This window comes from Aethalodelphis obliquidens, unplaced genomic scaffold (genome assembly GCF_003676395.1).
Source record: "Aethalodelphis obliquidens isolate GAN/ISIS:26980383/991018 unplaced genomic scaffold, ASM367639v1 scaffold8, whole genome shotgun sequence".
NCBI lineage: Eukaryota > Metazoa > Chordata > Mammalia > Artiodactyla > Delphinidae > Aethalodelphis > Aethalodelphis obliquidens.
Genome location: NW_020837952.1, coordinates 11,045,572 through 11,063,285, shown reverse-complemented (window position 1 = coordinate 11,063,285; position 17,714 = coordinate 11,045,572).

Genomic DNA, 17,714 nt, shown 5'->3' with positions numbered 1-17,714 from the left:
AACACTAGTCATTTATATTTGAGGAGCAAATGTGACATGAAGTGTAAATCCTTGTGAGTTTGGGACTTACATTTAACTTCCATCTCTGTCAGTGATACACCTGGGAATTCAGTAACATAAAGCTTATAAAACTTTCTACCTACATATTTTGCAGGAGTATTGTGCAGTTTAATTAGCTAATGGTTATAAAATGATTTGAAGAAAGTTACTGAAAGTACATAATGCTTTGTTAGATAATGTGCGAGTAATTTCAGAGAATCTGGATAACTGTCAAGTAATTAAAGGCAAATGCACTGTAGATGCTGTTATGTGATTTCCATTAGTGCTCATCAGAGGTTGTCACACCCATTGAGGAAAGCAGATCTCATACCGTTCTGAAATGTTTTTTGAAAAATCCTCACTCCTCTTTTAAAGTGACTTTCACCATCTGCTGGTAAAAGAATTGAGATGACTACCTGTGAACTTAGCAATTAAATATGCTAATACAGTAGCTGGAGAAAATGTCACACCTGTTTTTAAAAAACAACAACAGACAAAACAAAATTCCACTACCACCCCCAAACCAAAACCACACCATCTGGTTTTCTGTGAAAACAAAACTTCAGATTCTTAAAAAAAAAACCCAACTACATTTTCAGGTATCATTATGTATACTGAAAATGTGGTCATTTTATCCCTCTTAATTTCTCAAAAAATTGGCATTTCAAGGCAAAGAGTCAGCAAACCAATATTACTGTGTGTTTTCCTTCCCCTTTTTGGAATTCAAGAAGATGGAGGAAGGGAAGAAACATTATTGTGAAAGAATTGTTTAATTTTACTTTGTCAGTGAAATCTTTAATCCACCTACAAAAGACACGTATTTGTCTCTATTGAAGACATATTAGTTGTTGAAAATGAGCATGTATAAATCCAATAAAGGGGTACATTGCTAAAGAATTCTTTACTTTATAAAGAATCTACTGAGACAGAAGGCAATAAAATGGAGTCCTTTGATCCTGACAGGGGTTCCTGAAACTCTTTAGCAAATACAGGACAAAAACAATTTTAAAAAAATCTAGCTAGCTACCCTTCATAAATTAGTAGGCTACTAGAACCTAGCTTTCTGATCACTGTTATTCATGAGTTAATGTCTGCCACTAAATCTCATGTTCTCAACTTAACAGAGAAATTGTGATTGAGACTAAATTAAAATATTTGTATATATTATTGAGCTATTTAAATTTTAAAATCACTAAAATTATATCATTAACTTTGGGACATTATGAGGGCTTCCTGGCACCAGGAAAACTGATATAAATAAAATCACCATATGTGCTTGCTTGATTCATGGTTCAGTCACCATATCTACTACTCCAATGTCCAGTGTGAGAACCATGCAACGTTGTAAATTAAGCAGTTTGTGAAATCAATGGATTTCCAATTTTGTAGTCCCTTCCAGAAAAACTCAACCCTCCTCTTCACTATATATTAAAGTTAATTTGATACACATTTTGATTAAATTTAGTCTTTCTAGAAACATCTGTTGTATGAAGGTAAATATAAGGTAATATTGTACTTTGTTTTTTTGTTTAAATAATATAGTTAACATGTGTGCACAACCAATCTATGTTAATACTTTCTCCAAATTAAGCAATAAATATCAGCTAGTAAGATCATAATCCAGATTTTTTTTCAGATATTTTATTACTCTAATAATATGTGGAATTTAAGACACTATTTTTAGTAAAACCAATATTATTTCCAGGTAGTGTAGTCTACTACATTGAGACCCTCAATATAACTTTTACTGGGATGATGATGTGTGTGTATTCAGGGAAGGTTATATTACCCTGGTACTTGTGAGCTTCTTAGCGCTATAAAATAAATGAAGACTTCAAGTTAATAAATGTTTTCTGTGGTTTAATGATTTCATGTAGGTCAACAAACCCTGAAATAGGGCTTGCTACAGAAAAAATATTCAAGTGGAAATATCTGTGTGGTAATGTAACAGCTAGAGATTTTTTTTTTGTCCTAGTTTCTAATACTGAAAGTTGCCTAGCATCGTTTATGTACACGCGTTTCCCTTTTTGCACCAAATTGAAATTACATTTAACACTGTAGTAAGTAGCTAACCCAAGAGAATTAAGCACCATTTGGACAAAGTTTTAGAAAGGATGCTGATTATCTTCTCTGTCCACTTTCCTCACCAAAATCATATTGTCTTTTCAGCTCAATGCACCCCACCTATATATCTCCAAGCAGTAATACCAAAGGTATTTCTCCAAGCAGTATTACCAAAGGTATACATCTCCAAGCAGTATTACCGAAGGTATTTTGTGTATAGAGTTCCCGCACCAAAGGGGAACACATGCTAATAGATGAGCTGAGTCAGGAGAGACTAATGCCCCGAGGCTGCTCTTCAGGGGTAAGGCTGCAGGAACAGGCAGCCATGGTCTCCTTGGGTTAGACACCTAACAGATGCTGGGAGGAACAGCTGGCCATGAGGATGTGCAATGGAATGGTGCATTCAGGCTGCCGTGGCCTTGGACCTTGGCAGACGTAGCTTTGGGGCCCCAGGGTTCTGGGCCAGAAGCCCTTGTGGCTACTCAGGGGCTCTTCTGGCTCCTGGAAGGCTGTAGATTTTCAGCCTACGCATGCGCAGTTCACCCCCACTTCTGGCCTTGGGCACTTCTTCTCCGGCTAAGCCTTCAGATCACAGCCCTTTCACGCACCTGGCCTGTCCTCTGGGGCGAGGCTCCTCCGCACTGACTTTGATGTGGGGGTGAGGAGTGTTGAAGGGGGCGCATGGAGAAGGATTGGTGTGTGCATGAAAGGTGGTATGAGCCAGACGCTTTCCAGATGATTCTGTGAAGAGGGGCCTCTGGCCCCACCCACACACCCAGGTGTTTCTCTCTGATGACTCCCCTGCTGGGCCCCTGTAATTTTCCAAGATCCTGTGAGATTGGGCTTCCTTTGGGAAGATTGATCACGGCTGCGATGCTTCCACCTGATTAAGCGGTTTTCTGAGTTGTTTTTGATCCTCTGGGCATCCCAGCCTATCCTCTCCCTGTCCTTTCATCAGGACCCAAAAAGGAAAAAGAAAAAAAAAAATTTATAGGGTTAAAGTAGGATACACATAGGAAAAATATTGATTGACCGTGGTCTAACCTATACTATAAATGAGATGCCTCTTGTTTTCTAAGCAATTAACTTGAATTTAGATTTACGTATTACAAACTCCAAATGCTACCTAAGTGGTATTCCACTCTCCCTTTCTACCTCACCAAAAAAAAAAGTAAAATAAATGTTCTCTCTAGAATCTTGGGTGGACTTTTCAAAAACACTTATTAGTTCCCATCAGTAGGTCTGCAGTTGCTTTAAATTCATACTTTAACGTCAGCGTCTTTCTTAAACTAATTTCTAAACCTTTACTTCTAAGTAAGTTCAGGTAATGGTAGATCTGAGAAAGTAGGACCTTTTTAATATGCTTTTCAAAAATGCGCATGTAGTGACTTGTCAGTGAAATACTTATTTCTGTGACTGATTTTGTCACACTTTGTCTTCCCTGTGTCTCTGTGACATATGACTTTCTGTGGTATTGAAACCACACAACTCAGACTGGGACTTGAGCCCATTGTCTTTTAATTGAAATCACACACCTTCGCTCAGGACTTAATGAAGCTCAAGCTCTTTATGTCTCATTGCAGAAAGAATCCAATGAGAGACAAAATGATCGGTAAGAAGTGCTCTATTTAGAGAGATACACATTCCATAGACAGAATGCAGTCTGTCTCAAAAGGCTAGAATGGCTCTAGGGTGTGGGGTTGTCTGGGAAAGTGAGAGCTGACCCGTAATATGGGGTGGTTAGTTTTTATGGGCTGGGTGATTTCATAGGCTAATAAGTGGGATGAGTATTCTAATTATGTCAGGGAAGGGGCAGGGATTTCCAGGATTTGGGCCACAGCCCATTTTTTGTCCTCTTACGGTCGGCCTTGGAACTGTCATGGCACCTGTGGGTGTGTCATTTAGCATATGCTAGTGAATTACAATTAGCATATAATGAGGCTCAAGGTCTACTGGAAGTCAAATCTTCTGCCATCTTGGACCTAGTTGGTTCTAACCAGTTTATGTCATATCCTCAATGGCTATGTCATTCTTTTAAAGGTTGTGTCCTGCTCCTTTCCCTCCTGTTTCAGTACTACATTTGTCCAACCATGCCCTCATGTTTTGCTGAGGAAGACACTGATGCAGGCTCCCCCAGTATTACAGAAGTCATGAAGCTGTTATATACTGTGTTACTAACAACTTACTAGCTGAAGTCACTGCTTATTAATCACACACACGTGTGTGTGTGTGTGTGTGTGTGTGTGTAGGCTAAAATCCCACAGAAATGTAGCAAATAAATAATGATGGAAGCTGTAAGAAATGTGAATTTCTCAGTGAGTGATTGGCAGTAGTTATCAGTCTCAGGGAAATGCTGAACATAGCTGCATTTCATTTGTTCTTATCCTACAGTGTAACTTCGTTGAAATTACACCTTTTCTGAGTTACTGTTACTCAACTATTTTCCTGACTTGAAAGCCAGTGCTAACTTGTACCTGTTTTCCAATGGATTAGCATCTTCTGCATTTAAATTCTTGTTACAAAGACCTATAATTCAACCGAAATAACCACCTGAAAAATACAGACTAGGTGGCTGGTGGTAATACAAAGTTACAGGACTTTTTTTGTAAAGTGCAAACATACAATGCCTTTGCATAGTGCTTTCAGGTGGGAGCAGTGGGTTCTCAGGACACTGGAGTAGCTAAATCTTTATTTAGTGTTTCTCTAACCTCCAGAAGAGCCTTATTGCTTCATGGAGAAATGATAAACATGAACAGGAGATGGGATGAAGAGACACTCTATAGTTTTGCTTTGGGTAAGTGTTTGTGCTTTATTATTGACTACTAAATTAAGTACAAATCTAGCTAGACTTGTCTTGTCTTATACTAGTCTCCTGGTACTCTGTGTTCTAGCTAAACTTCTTCCCCCCAGCCCCTTCAGTATGCTCAATTCTTCCAATACGTGTAACTCTTCTTTGCCTTAGTTATACTGTGTCTTTAGCATAGAACTTTCCTCATACTATTTCCACTTGTCATAATTCTTTTTATCTTTCAAGGTCCATTTAAAATATCACCTCCTGTGTGAATACCTTTCTTATCTCCTTCATCAGATATGTTCTTTATCTCTCATTTGGACTCCTAAAATAATTTGTTTGTATACTTCTCACAGAGGTTTATAGTCTACCTTATCTACTCTTTATTTTTGTTCCTATCTCATTCCTTCCCATGGAATACTGTAAAATAATGAAAACAGAAGCTATTTATTAAATTTATTTAAGTACCCAACCAACAAGAATTTAAGGCCACTTAATTAAGCAGAAATTGTGTATAGATCCATACGTAAAATAGCTCCAGAAGATTCATGTCATATTAAACATTTTCTCAAAATTCACATTTACTTAAGTAGAATTACTTGTGAAAGACATAACCTTGCACCAGTCAGAATAAAATGACATATTTAAAAATTGGTCTTGGTTCTCTGAGCTATTTTAACAGAGCGTATTTTTCTATTTTCACAAAATATAAAGGAGGAGAAATGATCTAAAAAAGTTCATCTTGGGTGCAAAACCAAAACCACTTGGCTTTTTTATGGCTACATAAATAATCAAATATATATAGAAACTTACTTAGGGAGTATGCCTGATTCTGGGACATGTAAATGATTTCTCTTAAACTATCATATATCTCAAAAATTCTCTGTAGCTTTAGATATACAATTTGTAAGGCAATGAAAAGAATACTAAAGATTAACAAATTGGAAAACTGTTACTGAACCAAACTTGGGTCTGCTTGCTCACGAGCACTAAAGCCAATCTACTGATTGTGGTGAAGGCAAGTGCAGCCTTTATTATAAGGTGCCCTACAAAGAGTCTGGCACAGATATGATCAAAAAGCTCAAACTCCCCATTGGGTTTCAGGAAAGCATTTTTAAAGGCCAGGTGAGGGAGGGAAGTCTCAGGGTATGTGGATTAGCTCGTACACAATTCTCCAGTTGGTTGTTGGTGAGGTAACAGGGCCCTGTCACAGGGGTTAACATTGTCAGTCCTGCGGCTCCAGTAGGCCTGGGGGCCTATATGCTCATGGTCATTAAGTAGTTAAATTTGGTGGAGATTTTGGCATCTGTAAAACAACTCAGCAAATGTGCATCAGATACTATTATCTAGGTACTTCTAAAGCAGAGGATATGGGGGAGGGGGTCTGTCCCAGGAAGGCCCCACAGGGTCTTGTTCCATTACAAAATCTTGGTGTAGATAAATGAATATGTGAATGAAAAAACGTTGCCTGCCATATCAGTGAACAAAGGATGTTGCAGCCATCAAGCCACTACAGCTGCCTTCCCCTCACCCCCCACAGTGAACCCTGAGGGAACTCAGGATGGGAAAGAACAGGATGCAGGCTCTAAATAACTAAGGTATATATCAAAGGAATGATGTCAGTGAGCCAGACTCTTCCATCTTTCCAAACATAGAAAAGTCTCATTAACTTGAGAAAGCTCATTAACTTGAGATGTCTGCTTTTCTTTAATTAACGGTAATCTTTTGATGTTCCAACTACCTGGTCTTTGTTGCAAAAAGCCCTGTATATCCTGGCTCCTCCCTGACCTCTTCAGACAAGTCCCTCAGGGCTATTCTGAGAGGCTGCCTCCCAGGCTTGAAATCCTCAGAAAGTCTGACAAATAAAACATAATTTTCAACTTTTAGGTTGCGCTTTTTTTTTTTAATCGACAAATATATGTATGTAGAAATATTCTGTAAACAGCAGAGTGTAAGTATTGTGTTTCTGAAAGCCTTTCTATTTCCAGTGGGCTTGTCTTTGTCAGTTCTTGGAGTTTTTGGTTTGATCCCAGGAAGATAAGGATTTAGCAACTGGAAATCTAGGGAAGAATAAATTAATTTGAGTCAATTTAAAAAAACAGAAACTTGACCAAAAGAACAAGGAATAAAAATATAAAACTTCAGAGAGGGACATGCAAAGCAAACTGAAGGTGGAAAAAATTGATATAAACCTTTAGTATTTTATATATATATATTTTTTCTTTTCTTTTCTTTTTGATGCGGTACGCGGGCCTCTCACTGCTGTGGCCTCTCCCGTTGTGGAGCACAGGCTCCGGACGCGCAGTCTCAGCGGCCATGGCTCACGGGTCCAGCCACTCCGCGGCACGTGGGATCTTCCCGGACCGGGGCACAAACCCGTGTCCCCTGCATCAGCAGGCGGACTCTCAACCACTGCGCCACCACGGAAGCCCAGTATTTAATATTTTTTATAGTCCCTTTTTTTTTCCCCACTGAATGTCTTCTTCATTATTACCTAATAGAGAAAAATGATTATCTAATGAAAGCACAGAAATATAGATTGACAGCTTGAGCAATGTTGCCTTAGAGAGTCTGTGGTGGAAAATGGGCAGCACACGTATCTGTCATGGCTCCATCTGTCTGCCTTCCTGTCGCTCATCACCTAGATAGTTGGTAGCATTTGCAGAGACTTGAGACTAGTCATGTGTGCACAAAGAAAGAAGCGGGAAAAAATGTGGCAGGAGAGATGAGAAACCTTTTCTTTGTCAATCCATTTCCTCACCACGTAGCCACCAGTAACACCAGGAAGAAGTCAAATTGCTACTCTGGGTTTGGCCTTCTTGGGTTATTACATTACTTAAAATCCTTTGCATTTTTTCTCAAGTGTGTATTAGTTAAGCTATATTTAACTTATTTTTCCTTCTTATGAGGTAAATATTGCAGTTACAGAAATCTGACTGAAGCCTTAAACGTTAAGACCAACTAATTTCTGTAATAGGTGCAAATAGTGATTAGTTTGGCAGAGGAGTTAACCATGAATTCCAAGAATGGAGACCTGGTTGGGGGAGCGGGGGAAGCACTTATTTGGGGTTTGTTAGGGCTGTAGCCCAGGAGACACAGATCCAAGGAGTACTTGAATCCTGTGCTGCCAGACCGCAAGATGGAGGGAACTTATAAAGGCAAAAAACCTGCAAGTTTACGTAAATTGTTTGTCAAGAATTAGGATTGGAGCTGGCAAAAAGTAAGCGGTGCTTGCTAAGAAAGGATTGGTGGGGATTTGAAAAGGTTACATAATTGTGAAGATTTGAGGTGGGGAGGGCTTTGAAACTACAGGGTTGCAGCTAGCAGCTGCTAGTAAATATTGTTTTGAAAATGGCTGATAGTATCCTTGAGTTTGATATAGTTCAAAAAATTCAAGTTCTCAGCGATGCAGAAACGTGTCTGAAACCATTTCCACAATGGCCACCTGGCTCCAGTTTGGATGCCTGAACCTTCAGGAACCTCACTTCATTTTGATTTTTAAATGATCTTAAATATGTCACCAGAGGTATGCCTCATTGGATAATTGCAGCATTTGAAACTGGGTTGGTGATTATATAGTCAGGATCCTAGGGTTGTGGCTTATTTTGAAGTAGGAGAATTGTTGAAGGACTGTTGAGAGGTAGTGATGGATGACAAAATTGGGACAGCAGTGACACGGCAAGGTGATAATAAGAAAGTGGTCTGGGCATAACTCTGGTTATGTGGCCTGGAGTAAGTAGCTTCAGTTCTCTTGGGTCTCAGCTTTTTCCCTTTGTAATACAAGGGAGGTATAAATGTTTGCTGGGACCCCTTTTATTTCTAACATTCTGTGAGTTAGGGGCCTGAGAGTTCCGACTACAGCAGCAGGATCAATTTATGGAGGCAGACAGTGGAAAATACTTGGCTGTCAGGATCCCTTTATCTTCAGGCTGCACAAGTGGTGGTAAACCCAGCGTGCTGTTTAAGGCAGATTTCCTTATTTCCTTTAGACAGTTTTGCACCACATACAGAGCCTAGCTTTTACTAGACGTTACGAATACCAGGGGTTTATTTTAGCTGCTACAGTTGTAGCTTTAGCTAAAGTTTGCTTGACCATCTGAAAAACAGTATTACAATCTCTTTCTTATGTTCAGTGTATTTTTAGAGTCTTAGATTTTCAAAATGTAAAGCCAGGCAGGTAGCACCTGATGTAACGCTATAGTGTGTGACGTGACTTATCTCCCCATTGCTTCTTAGCCTTCCAGGCACCTAAACAACCCAGTAGCAAAATTATAAATCAGGTATTACAACAGACACTTAGCCCAGAGACTCCTCTACTTATTTCTAAGATAAGAAAAGCCAAACTCTAAAAATATATTTAAGTTGGAATATGTTGGCAACAAAATATTTTTTTCTATTGTAAAACCATAAAGTTACTCACAGGGAAATAGTAAAAATTAAGTAGCATTTTGTCAGGACTTTGCTGCCCGTTTTCAAATATATATGTATTTTAAATAATAGGCATTATTCTGAGAAAAGTGAAATATAATGTGTATATAATATATATACACATTGCATATTTTATTTTTTTATTTAACACGTACTTTTCATATGCCAAGCACTTTTCCAAGCATCAGAAAAGTTAGCTTATTTCATGTTCATTTCAGATGTGGAACCCTGTACCAATGCACTTGTACATGAATTTACCAACTAATTTATTCCATGAAATATTTTTATTTTTAACTTATATTCCCTTTCTAGCTTTCCTGAGTATATCCTAATATATAGTACAGATATACAATATAAATTATAAGTATACATTTTCTGAATAGGTATTTTATTAAGAGGAAAGGAGGCACTATAAATGTCGACACAAATTACATATTACTCTCAAGATTCCCTGTAGCACCAAATTCTATTCAGTGGGTGTCCTCCCCTCATATAAGCCTAAAGGGGTGGGTGTATCATTGTGGATCATCTTTCAAAGGATGCCAGAGGCAGCATTACTGACACTCCTTCCAGAGCTCAGGAATGAAACTGTGGCACAATTTCAGCTGTGTGTATTGGTTTCCTGACTTATTTTGAAATTCATAGTATATACCTGTGTCATGTGGAGAAGGAAAAAAGGATAAACTACATTTCCTTTGTGACACATCTTTACCTTTCTCTTCCTTTCAGTGCCCTTCATCCTGTTTCCCTCTTTAGTTTTGTTTTCTAGACAAAGTTGTCAAGGCTTTCCCCTGTGATTCCGACCTTTTTCCTCCTCTCTCCAATGGTTTGTTTAATTTTCATCTCACAACAGATGGTCAGTGGTCTAGTTGGAGGCACCATATTTATGCACACCTATGCACATTTATTGCAGACGTGCCCATTCACTCTTTGTTTATTTGTAATTTTCAGTCTATAAGGTGTTCTGGGTGGGAATAGTCCATGTTGCTGATATTTTTTCTTTTTAAAATATTAGACTTCTTTTATTTTAACCATTTTGTTTGAAAAACCTTTCTAAAACATATATTTGCCTGTAATAAAAACCCTGCGTAATTTAACCTCTTCTTTGGTAAGGTCATTTTTCTAAGCATCAGTCTTCCTCCTGTGCTCCTTGGAGCCCTTGGGGAAAATCCACATGTTTGAGGCTGCTTCCTCCTGCATGTAACCTATTCAGTTTGCTTATTGAGTCGATTCTTCTGACTTCTTCTTGTTTGGTCTCATTTCACCAAGTCTTCTTCTCTAGCAGCGTCCTTATCTTAACCTTTTGCTATCAGCATCTAATTTTCAGTCCTAGTCATTTAGGGCTAATCTCTAGGAAAAGCCAGGTGAACAAATTTACAAAATTGTACAGCCAATAAGAAGTCAGTAGGCTTCAATCCAAGGAAGATCCCACCTTTCCTATGGAGTAAGAGTTAATGGGAGAGAGCTGGCTTAAAGCCTGTGTCTACTCTCCTAGCTATATGGTATGTATCTATTCTTTGTTTTTCAATCCCTCATTGGCTGGCTGCCTACCATGTACTTACTGGTCATTGTAATAGGTTCTGGGTTTATAGCAGAGAAGAAATAGACAGTACTTCTTGTAGCTCCCAACTTAGTAGGAGAAAAACATCTAGAAACAACAAAGTCATTATTCTCAAAACAAAAACAAAAAAAGCATGTATTTGTTAAAGGATTAATGTCCAGAATATATAAAAGCACCCTATAATTCAACAATGAAAAATCAAATAACCTGATTAAAAAATGGGTAGAGGACATGAATAGATATTTTTACAAAGATGATATACAGATGGCTAACAAGCATATGAAAAGATGTATAACATTACTAATCATCAGAGAAATGAAGGTCAAAACCACAGTGAGATATGATCTCACACTTATTAGCATCATCATTAGGCTACTATCAAAAAACCAGAAAATAGGGCTTCCCTGGTGGTGCAGTGGTTGAGAGTCCACCTGCCGATGCAGGGGACACGGGTTCGTGCTCCAGTCCAGGAAGATCCCACATGCCGCGGAGCGGCTGGGCCCGTGAGCCATGGCCGCTGAGCCTGCGCGTCCGGAGCCTGTGTTCCACAACGGGAGAGGCCACAGCAGTGAGAGGCCCGTGTACCACATTAAAAAAAAAAAAAAAAAAAACCTAGAAAATAGTAAGTGCTGGTGAGGATGTGGAGAAATTGGAACCACTGTGTACTTTTAGTGGGATTGTAAAACAGTGCAGCTGCTTGGAAAACATTATAGACATTCCTCAAAAAAGGAACTACCATATGATCCAGCAATGTCACTTCTGGGTGTGTATCCAAAATAATTGAATGCAGGGTCTCCAAGAGATAATTGCACATGCATGTTCATAGCAGCACTATTCACAATAACCAAGAGGTAGAAGTAACCCAAATGCCCATTAACAGATGAATGGGTAGACAAAATGTGATATATACACACAATGGGGTATTATTCAGACTTAAAAAGGAAGGAAATCATGTCACATGCTGCAACATGAATGAACCTCAAGGACATTATGGTAAATGAAATAAATCAGTTACAAAAGACAAATACTGTATGATTCATCTTCTATGAGGTATCTAAAGTAGTAAAATTCATAGGAATAGAAAGAATGGTGGGTGTAGTTACCAGGGGCTGGGTGAAGGCAGAAAAGGGCACTTATTATTTAATGGATATAAAGGTGAAAGCGTTCTCAAGATCTGTTTCACAACAATGCGAACTTAACTCTACTGAAGTGTGCACTTAAAAGTGGAGATGCAGGAGAGCCAATGGTGTAGGTCCAGTCTGAGTCTGAAGGCCTGGGAACCATGAGGGCTGATGGCATATATTCCAGTGAAAGCTGGCAGGTTGGAGACCCAAGAAGAGCTAATCTTTCAGTTCAAGTCTGAAGGCAGGAAAAGACCAGTATCCTAGCTCAAGCAGTCAGGCAGAAGGAGGTTCCCTTTGTCTTGTGGGAGGTTCAGACTTTTTATTTTAATCAGGCCTTCAACTGATTGGATGAGGGCAACCCACGTTAGGGAGGGCAATCTGTTTTACTCAGTCCTACTGATTCAAATGTTAGTCTCAATCAAAACACCCTCACAGACACACTCCGAATAATGTTTGACCAAATATCTAGGCACCCTGTGGCCCAGTCAAATTGATGTAAAATTAACCGTCACAAGTGCTAAGCAGTAAATGATAGTAAAACACAGAGAGGAGCTACTTAAATAGGAGAATTAGAGGGCTTGGGTGGAGAGATGACGCTTAAGGTGAGATAGAGTGTTAAGCAGGACTCAGCAATGGGGAGAGGCAGTTACTAACCTCTGCCCCTCTCTTCCTGTGGGTGTAATAGCGTGTGGGCTCTAGAGCTAAGATGCTAAGGTGTCACTGCTGTTGTATTTACATAAAAAATATGTATAATTTAACTAAGAGTTACAATGCAAACATCCCAAAACTACCACCCATGTCAATAAGTAGATCATTTACAACACTCTTGAAGCTCCCCATGATTCCAGTAAATTCTCTTCCCAAGGGAAAACCAGCATCCTATCATTTGTGAAAATCATTTGCTTGCTTTTTATATCTTTACAAGTTACAGATACATCATGAAACAATATAACTTGTTCTGCCAAGTTTTGTGCTTTATATGAACTGAACCATTCTGAATATATTAGTCTTTAAAGTGAACTTCCATGTCTCTGATTGTCTTATTTGCCTTATTTCCAAGGTCTTCTGGGGTGTCTCACTATTGTGTCCCCATATGCTTCTATGGACAACACTTACTTCTAGTTGATTTCTTTGACTTCCAGATTTGTAAATGTTTGTATTACAAGTCCTTTGCATTAAGATTGTGCTTCCTTCTGATCTTAAATATAAGGGACTGCCTGAATTTTAATCTTGGCTTTGATGCTTATTAGCTGTGTAATCTTGTGCAAGTATCCTCTGCTCTGTGGAATGGGGATAATAATAGAGCCCATTCTATGGAGCTGTGAAGATGGAAAAAGTTAATATATGTAAGGTGTTTACCACTGTGTCTGCCAAGTAAGACTCAATAACGGTTAAAGGTTACTATAACAATGAAGGGTTTTGTGCAGATTAAATTTTTAAAAATGTGCCAACTGACACATAATAGGTACTCAGTCATTCTTGGCATCATCTCTCTATTTCTTCTTTCAGATTATGTGGCTACTTTCCAGATGTTTGTGATTTCTATAAGTCATGTAAAGTATAGTGCACTAATGCTATCACCTCTATACCAAGGAGCCTAGGAGAACCTTGACTTAACAGGGATCAGAAAATTCATCCTCTCAGAACATATATTGCTGGGGCAGATTTTTGAAGCATAGGCAGAAATTGGCTCAGTGAACTGAGGTGGGGCTTTCCATGAACAGAATGGAAAAATTACATGCAAATTTCTAGAAAGGGAGCATCACATGGTCCCTTGTACATTATTGTTTTTCCGTTGCTGTAGAGAAGCTTGTGATGAAACAGGTGTTCAAGTTCTTAATTTTGACAAGACCTAATTTTGTCCACAACATGAATCCTTTAGACCAGTGCTGTCCAATAAATAATAATGTGAGCCAATACGTAATTAAAAATTTTCTAGTAGCCACATTAAAAAAGTAATTAAACAGTTGAAATTAATTTTAATAATATTTTATTTATATACTATGTCTAAAATATTATTTTAACATATAATCAATATAAAAATTATTAATAATATATTTTGAGGGTTTTTGCTAGTAAGTCTTCAAAATTTGGTTGCAGTTTACAATTACAGCATATCCAGTTTTCATGGAAAATACTTAATCTGTATTTCAGTTTTATAAAATTACAGTTAAAAATAGATTCACGTACACAAGCTGTTCAAAACATACATAAATGTTTTTGAATAACTGAATCATATATGCTTTCAAACTAAAATTTAAGTTTATTACATTTAATTAAAATTAAAAATTTAGTTCTTAATTCACACGAGTCATATTTTAAGGATTCAGTAGTCATGTATGGCTAGTGGCTCCTATCTGGAACAACCTGGCGTTAAACTATATTCACATTAAATAAATGAATACAGTTTCCCCTAATGTAGCTAAATGATAAACTCATAACTATAGTATTCTAACAGCTTCATGAAGTAGTTTATAGATTTGACCTGTTTTTCTACTTTTCTTCTTCTGAAGTTTCCATCATAGCCACCATTTATTGAGGTGGATCAATTTGTCTATATTGAAGGATCAATTCTCAGTCCTCTTACTTGACCTCAGAGCAGTATGTGATGCAGTGATCTTCTCCTTCTCCTGGACATATTTTCCTGGGACTCATGCCATGCCACCCCCCTAGTTTTGCTTTAACCTCACTGGCTGGTCCTTCTCAATTTCCTTTGCTGTTTCCTCTTGATTTCACTCTAAATGTTGAAGGGCTTTGAGTCTCAGTCCTGGACCTTTTTCATCATTATTCTTTGATGATCTTGTCCAATCTCATAACCTTAAATATCATCGACATATTGATGACTCCCAAATTTGAATCTTTAGCCCAGACTTTCCCCTGAATTCCAAACCCATATATCTACTCTACTGCCTAGTTTGATGTCTAATACACATCTCCAATATATAGTTGACCGTTGAACAACACGGGTGTGACCTGTACAGGTCCACTTATATGCAGATTTTTTTTGACTAAATACATGCTACAGTAGTACACAATCCGAGATTGATCGACTCCATGGATGTAGAACCATAGATACAGAAGACCTATTTGAGTGGGTAGAGGGTCAGCACCTCTAACCCACATTGTTCAAGGGTCATGTGTAAGTTATCTAAAACTGATTTCTGATTTTCCACCAGACAAGTCCTGTCAGTGTTTCCCATCTTGGTTAATGGTAACTATCCTTCGAGTTCCTCTGGGCAAAACCCTTAGAGTCATCCTTGCCTCCTCTCTTTCTCTTACCTCCTCTAACAAACCCATCAGAAAGTCCTGTTGGCTTTACTTTCAAAAATACATCCAAAATCTAACCTCTTCCTCTTCTCATCACTTTTTTTCTGCTACTATCCTGGTCTAAGCCACCATCATTCTCATCTGGATAATCACAACAACCTCCTAAATGCACTCCCTGTATTTCCACTCTTAACCAGTTCAGTCTATTCCCAGCCCAGAATCCATAACATGATACTTTGTGCAAAACATCAATGGCTTCCCATATCTGAATGAAAGCCAAAGTCCTGATAATGGCCTCACACTGCCACTTGCCTCTTTGACCTGATCTCCTCCCCTGGCCCCAATTCTGGGCCTTTTGAACTCTGGGCTCATGCAGGAATACGAGCCAGGCTCCTGTCTCAAGGAGTTTGCACTTACTGTTCTCTTGGCCTCGTTCCCGCTTCCTCCATTCTGTACAACTCATTTGCTCACCTCTTGGGACATTTACTCAAGTATCCCCCTTTCAGGGAGGCCTTATCAGTAGGCCCATTGCTATCTTAATGTCAGTGTCAATAGCAGTATGGTGCCCACCCTGGAGGTGTAGTTCTGTGGTTTACAGGGGGACAAGCAGATGGGCTGCTGGGCTACTGAATTGAAAGATACCTGTGGCACATGGTAATCTCTGTGATCGTCCTCTCTGGTACAAGCTATCTAGAGAGCTGCATGGAGTCAGTTTTGTGCAAAGAAAAAAACCTTCTACCTCTAGGTGGTTTTCAGCTCCATTAGCCTTCTCAGCTGGGCACCCTTGTGCAGTGCTCAGAATGTACAATCTCACATTGAGGCCCTGCTGACCGCCCCTCCTACCTCTCACCACATGTCTCCCTATCCCCCGCCACTTTACTTTTTCCATAGCATCTCCTGCCATCCAGGAAATGCGAATGTGGAGCCACTTGTTCAAAAGTTTTAACAATTTCAAGGTGACACCAGCACAGCATTAGACCGAACACAGGTCCTTCTGATCTCAGGGCCTTGTGTATTTCCACAGATCATGTGCTCATGAAGCTGGCACTGCTGTCATCTGAGAGACTACATATTTCACTCATGTGTTCAGTTTATTGTTTGTTCTTCTCATACTTAAATATAAACTCAACTGGGGCCTGGGATTTTTCTGTTCTGTTTCTCTGTTATATGTGCATCAGCTAGAAGAGATTCTTTGCTGAATAAACAGATGTGCTAAGCATGAGGTATAGCCTTTAAATATATTGTCTCTAAAGCTAATTTTACAAATGAGAAAGCTGAGGAGGATTGAACACTGTTCAATGTATTGTCATACGTGTGTGAAGCTGGGGGCTGGGAAGCTGTTCCTCTTAGAAAGGAAGAGATACTGAGGTTCAGTGAAATTTAGGAACTTCTCCAAGAGTGAACATTTCAGTGCCAGAGTGTTGCTCTTTTTCTCTGGGTCCTCCTTCAGCAAATAACTTATTTTTGGTTCTTCTGCTATGAGTGGGTGAAGAGAACAGTCCCACCAGGAGAGGCAGCCAACTACTGTGTTTCACAGTTTCTCTCCTTTCACTTGAAAACGCCCTTGATAACATTACATACTTTTATGTAGCTCATAAATTATACCATTTGCTCCACAAAAACGTCTCTGAAATAGACAGAAATTGCACTTTTCCCTACTTTATAAAAGTGAAATTTGAAATCCAAGTTGGCTAAGATTATGCAACTTAGTGAGGAGTGGGGCTGCCTGAGCCCAGGTTTTTTAAGTCTCGATTTCTCTTTGGGTTTGTTCAAAAGTTGATCATTTCAAAAATGATTTTTTAAATTTATTGCAGATTTCTTTGATAAATGTTTACAGTTTTTCTATTTCTACGTAATGAATATACTGAAGAATGTCATATTCTTTTTCTTAGAGCTGTGATGTTTGTGAAGCCTGTGTAAATCCCATGATGAAACTATGTATATATCAAGAATTCGTTTCTGATATATTGCATGGAGTTTAAAATTGGTGTGGTGTAGCACAAGTACTTGATAAGGTGTTTATAAATTTATGAATAGCTAGATGAATTATTTCATTGAATCGGGCATTAAATGGCAATTCGGTCTGGTGGTTTTTGATGAATTAGAGCATGATGAAGTTTTCTGGAGGACTATGATATAGACAGTTGCTTATGATGAGTTTCTATCAATTGAGAAACACATTGTATTTCTGGGAAACATAGCTTGAGATATTTCTTATCATTTTGGTACTTGGGTTTCTTGGCATTCCTTATTGAATAATTATTTCTGGATAATGTTGTCAGAAACCAGACATTGTAAAATTAAAACACACTCTCATAGAATTAACATTTTTTTCAGGGTAATGAATATTAGTAAAACTTAGCACTTTGCATATGGTGTTTGCAGTTCTGTTTCTCATCCTGATTCAAGTGATGGTATTATATAGTCAGTAATTAGTTAT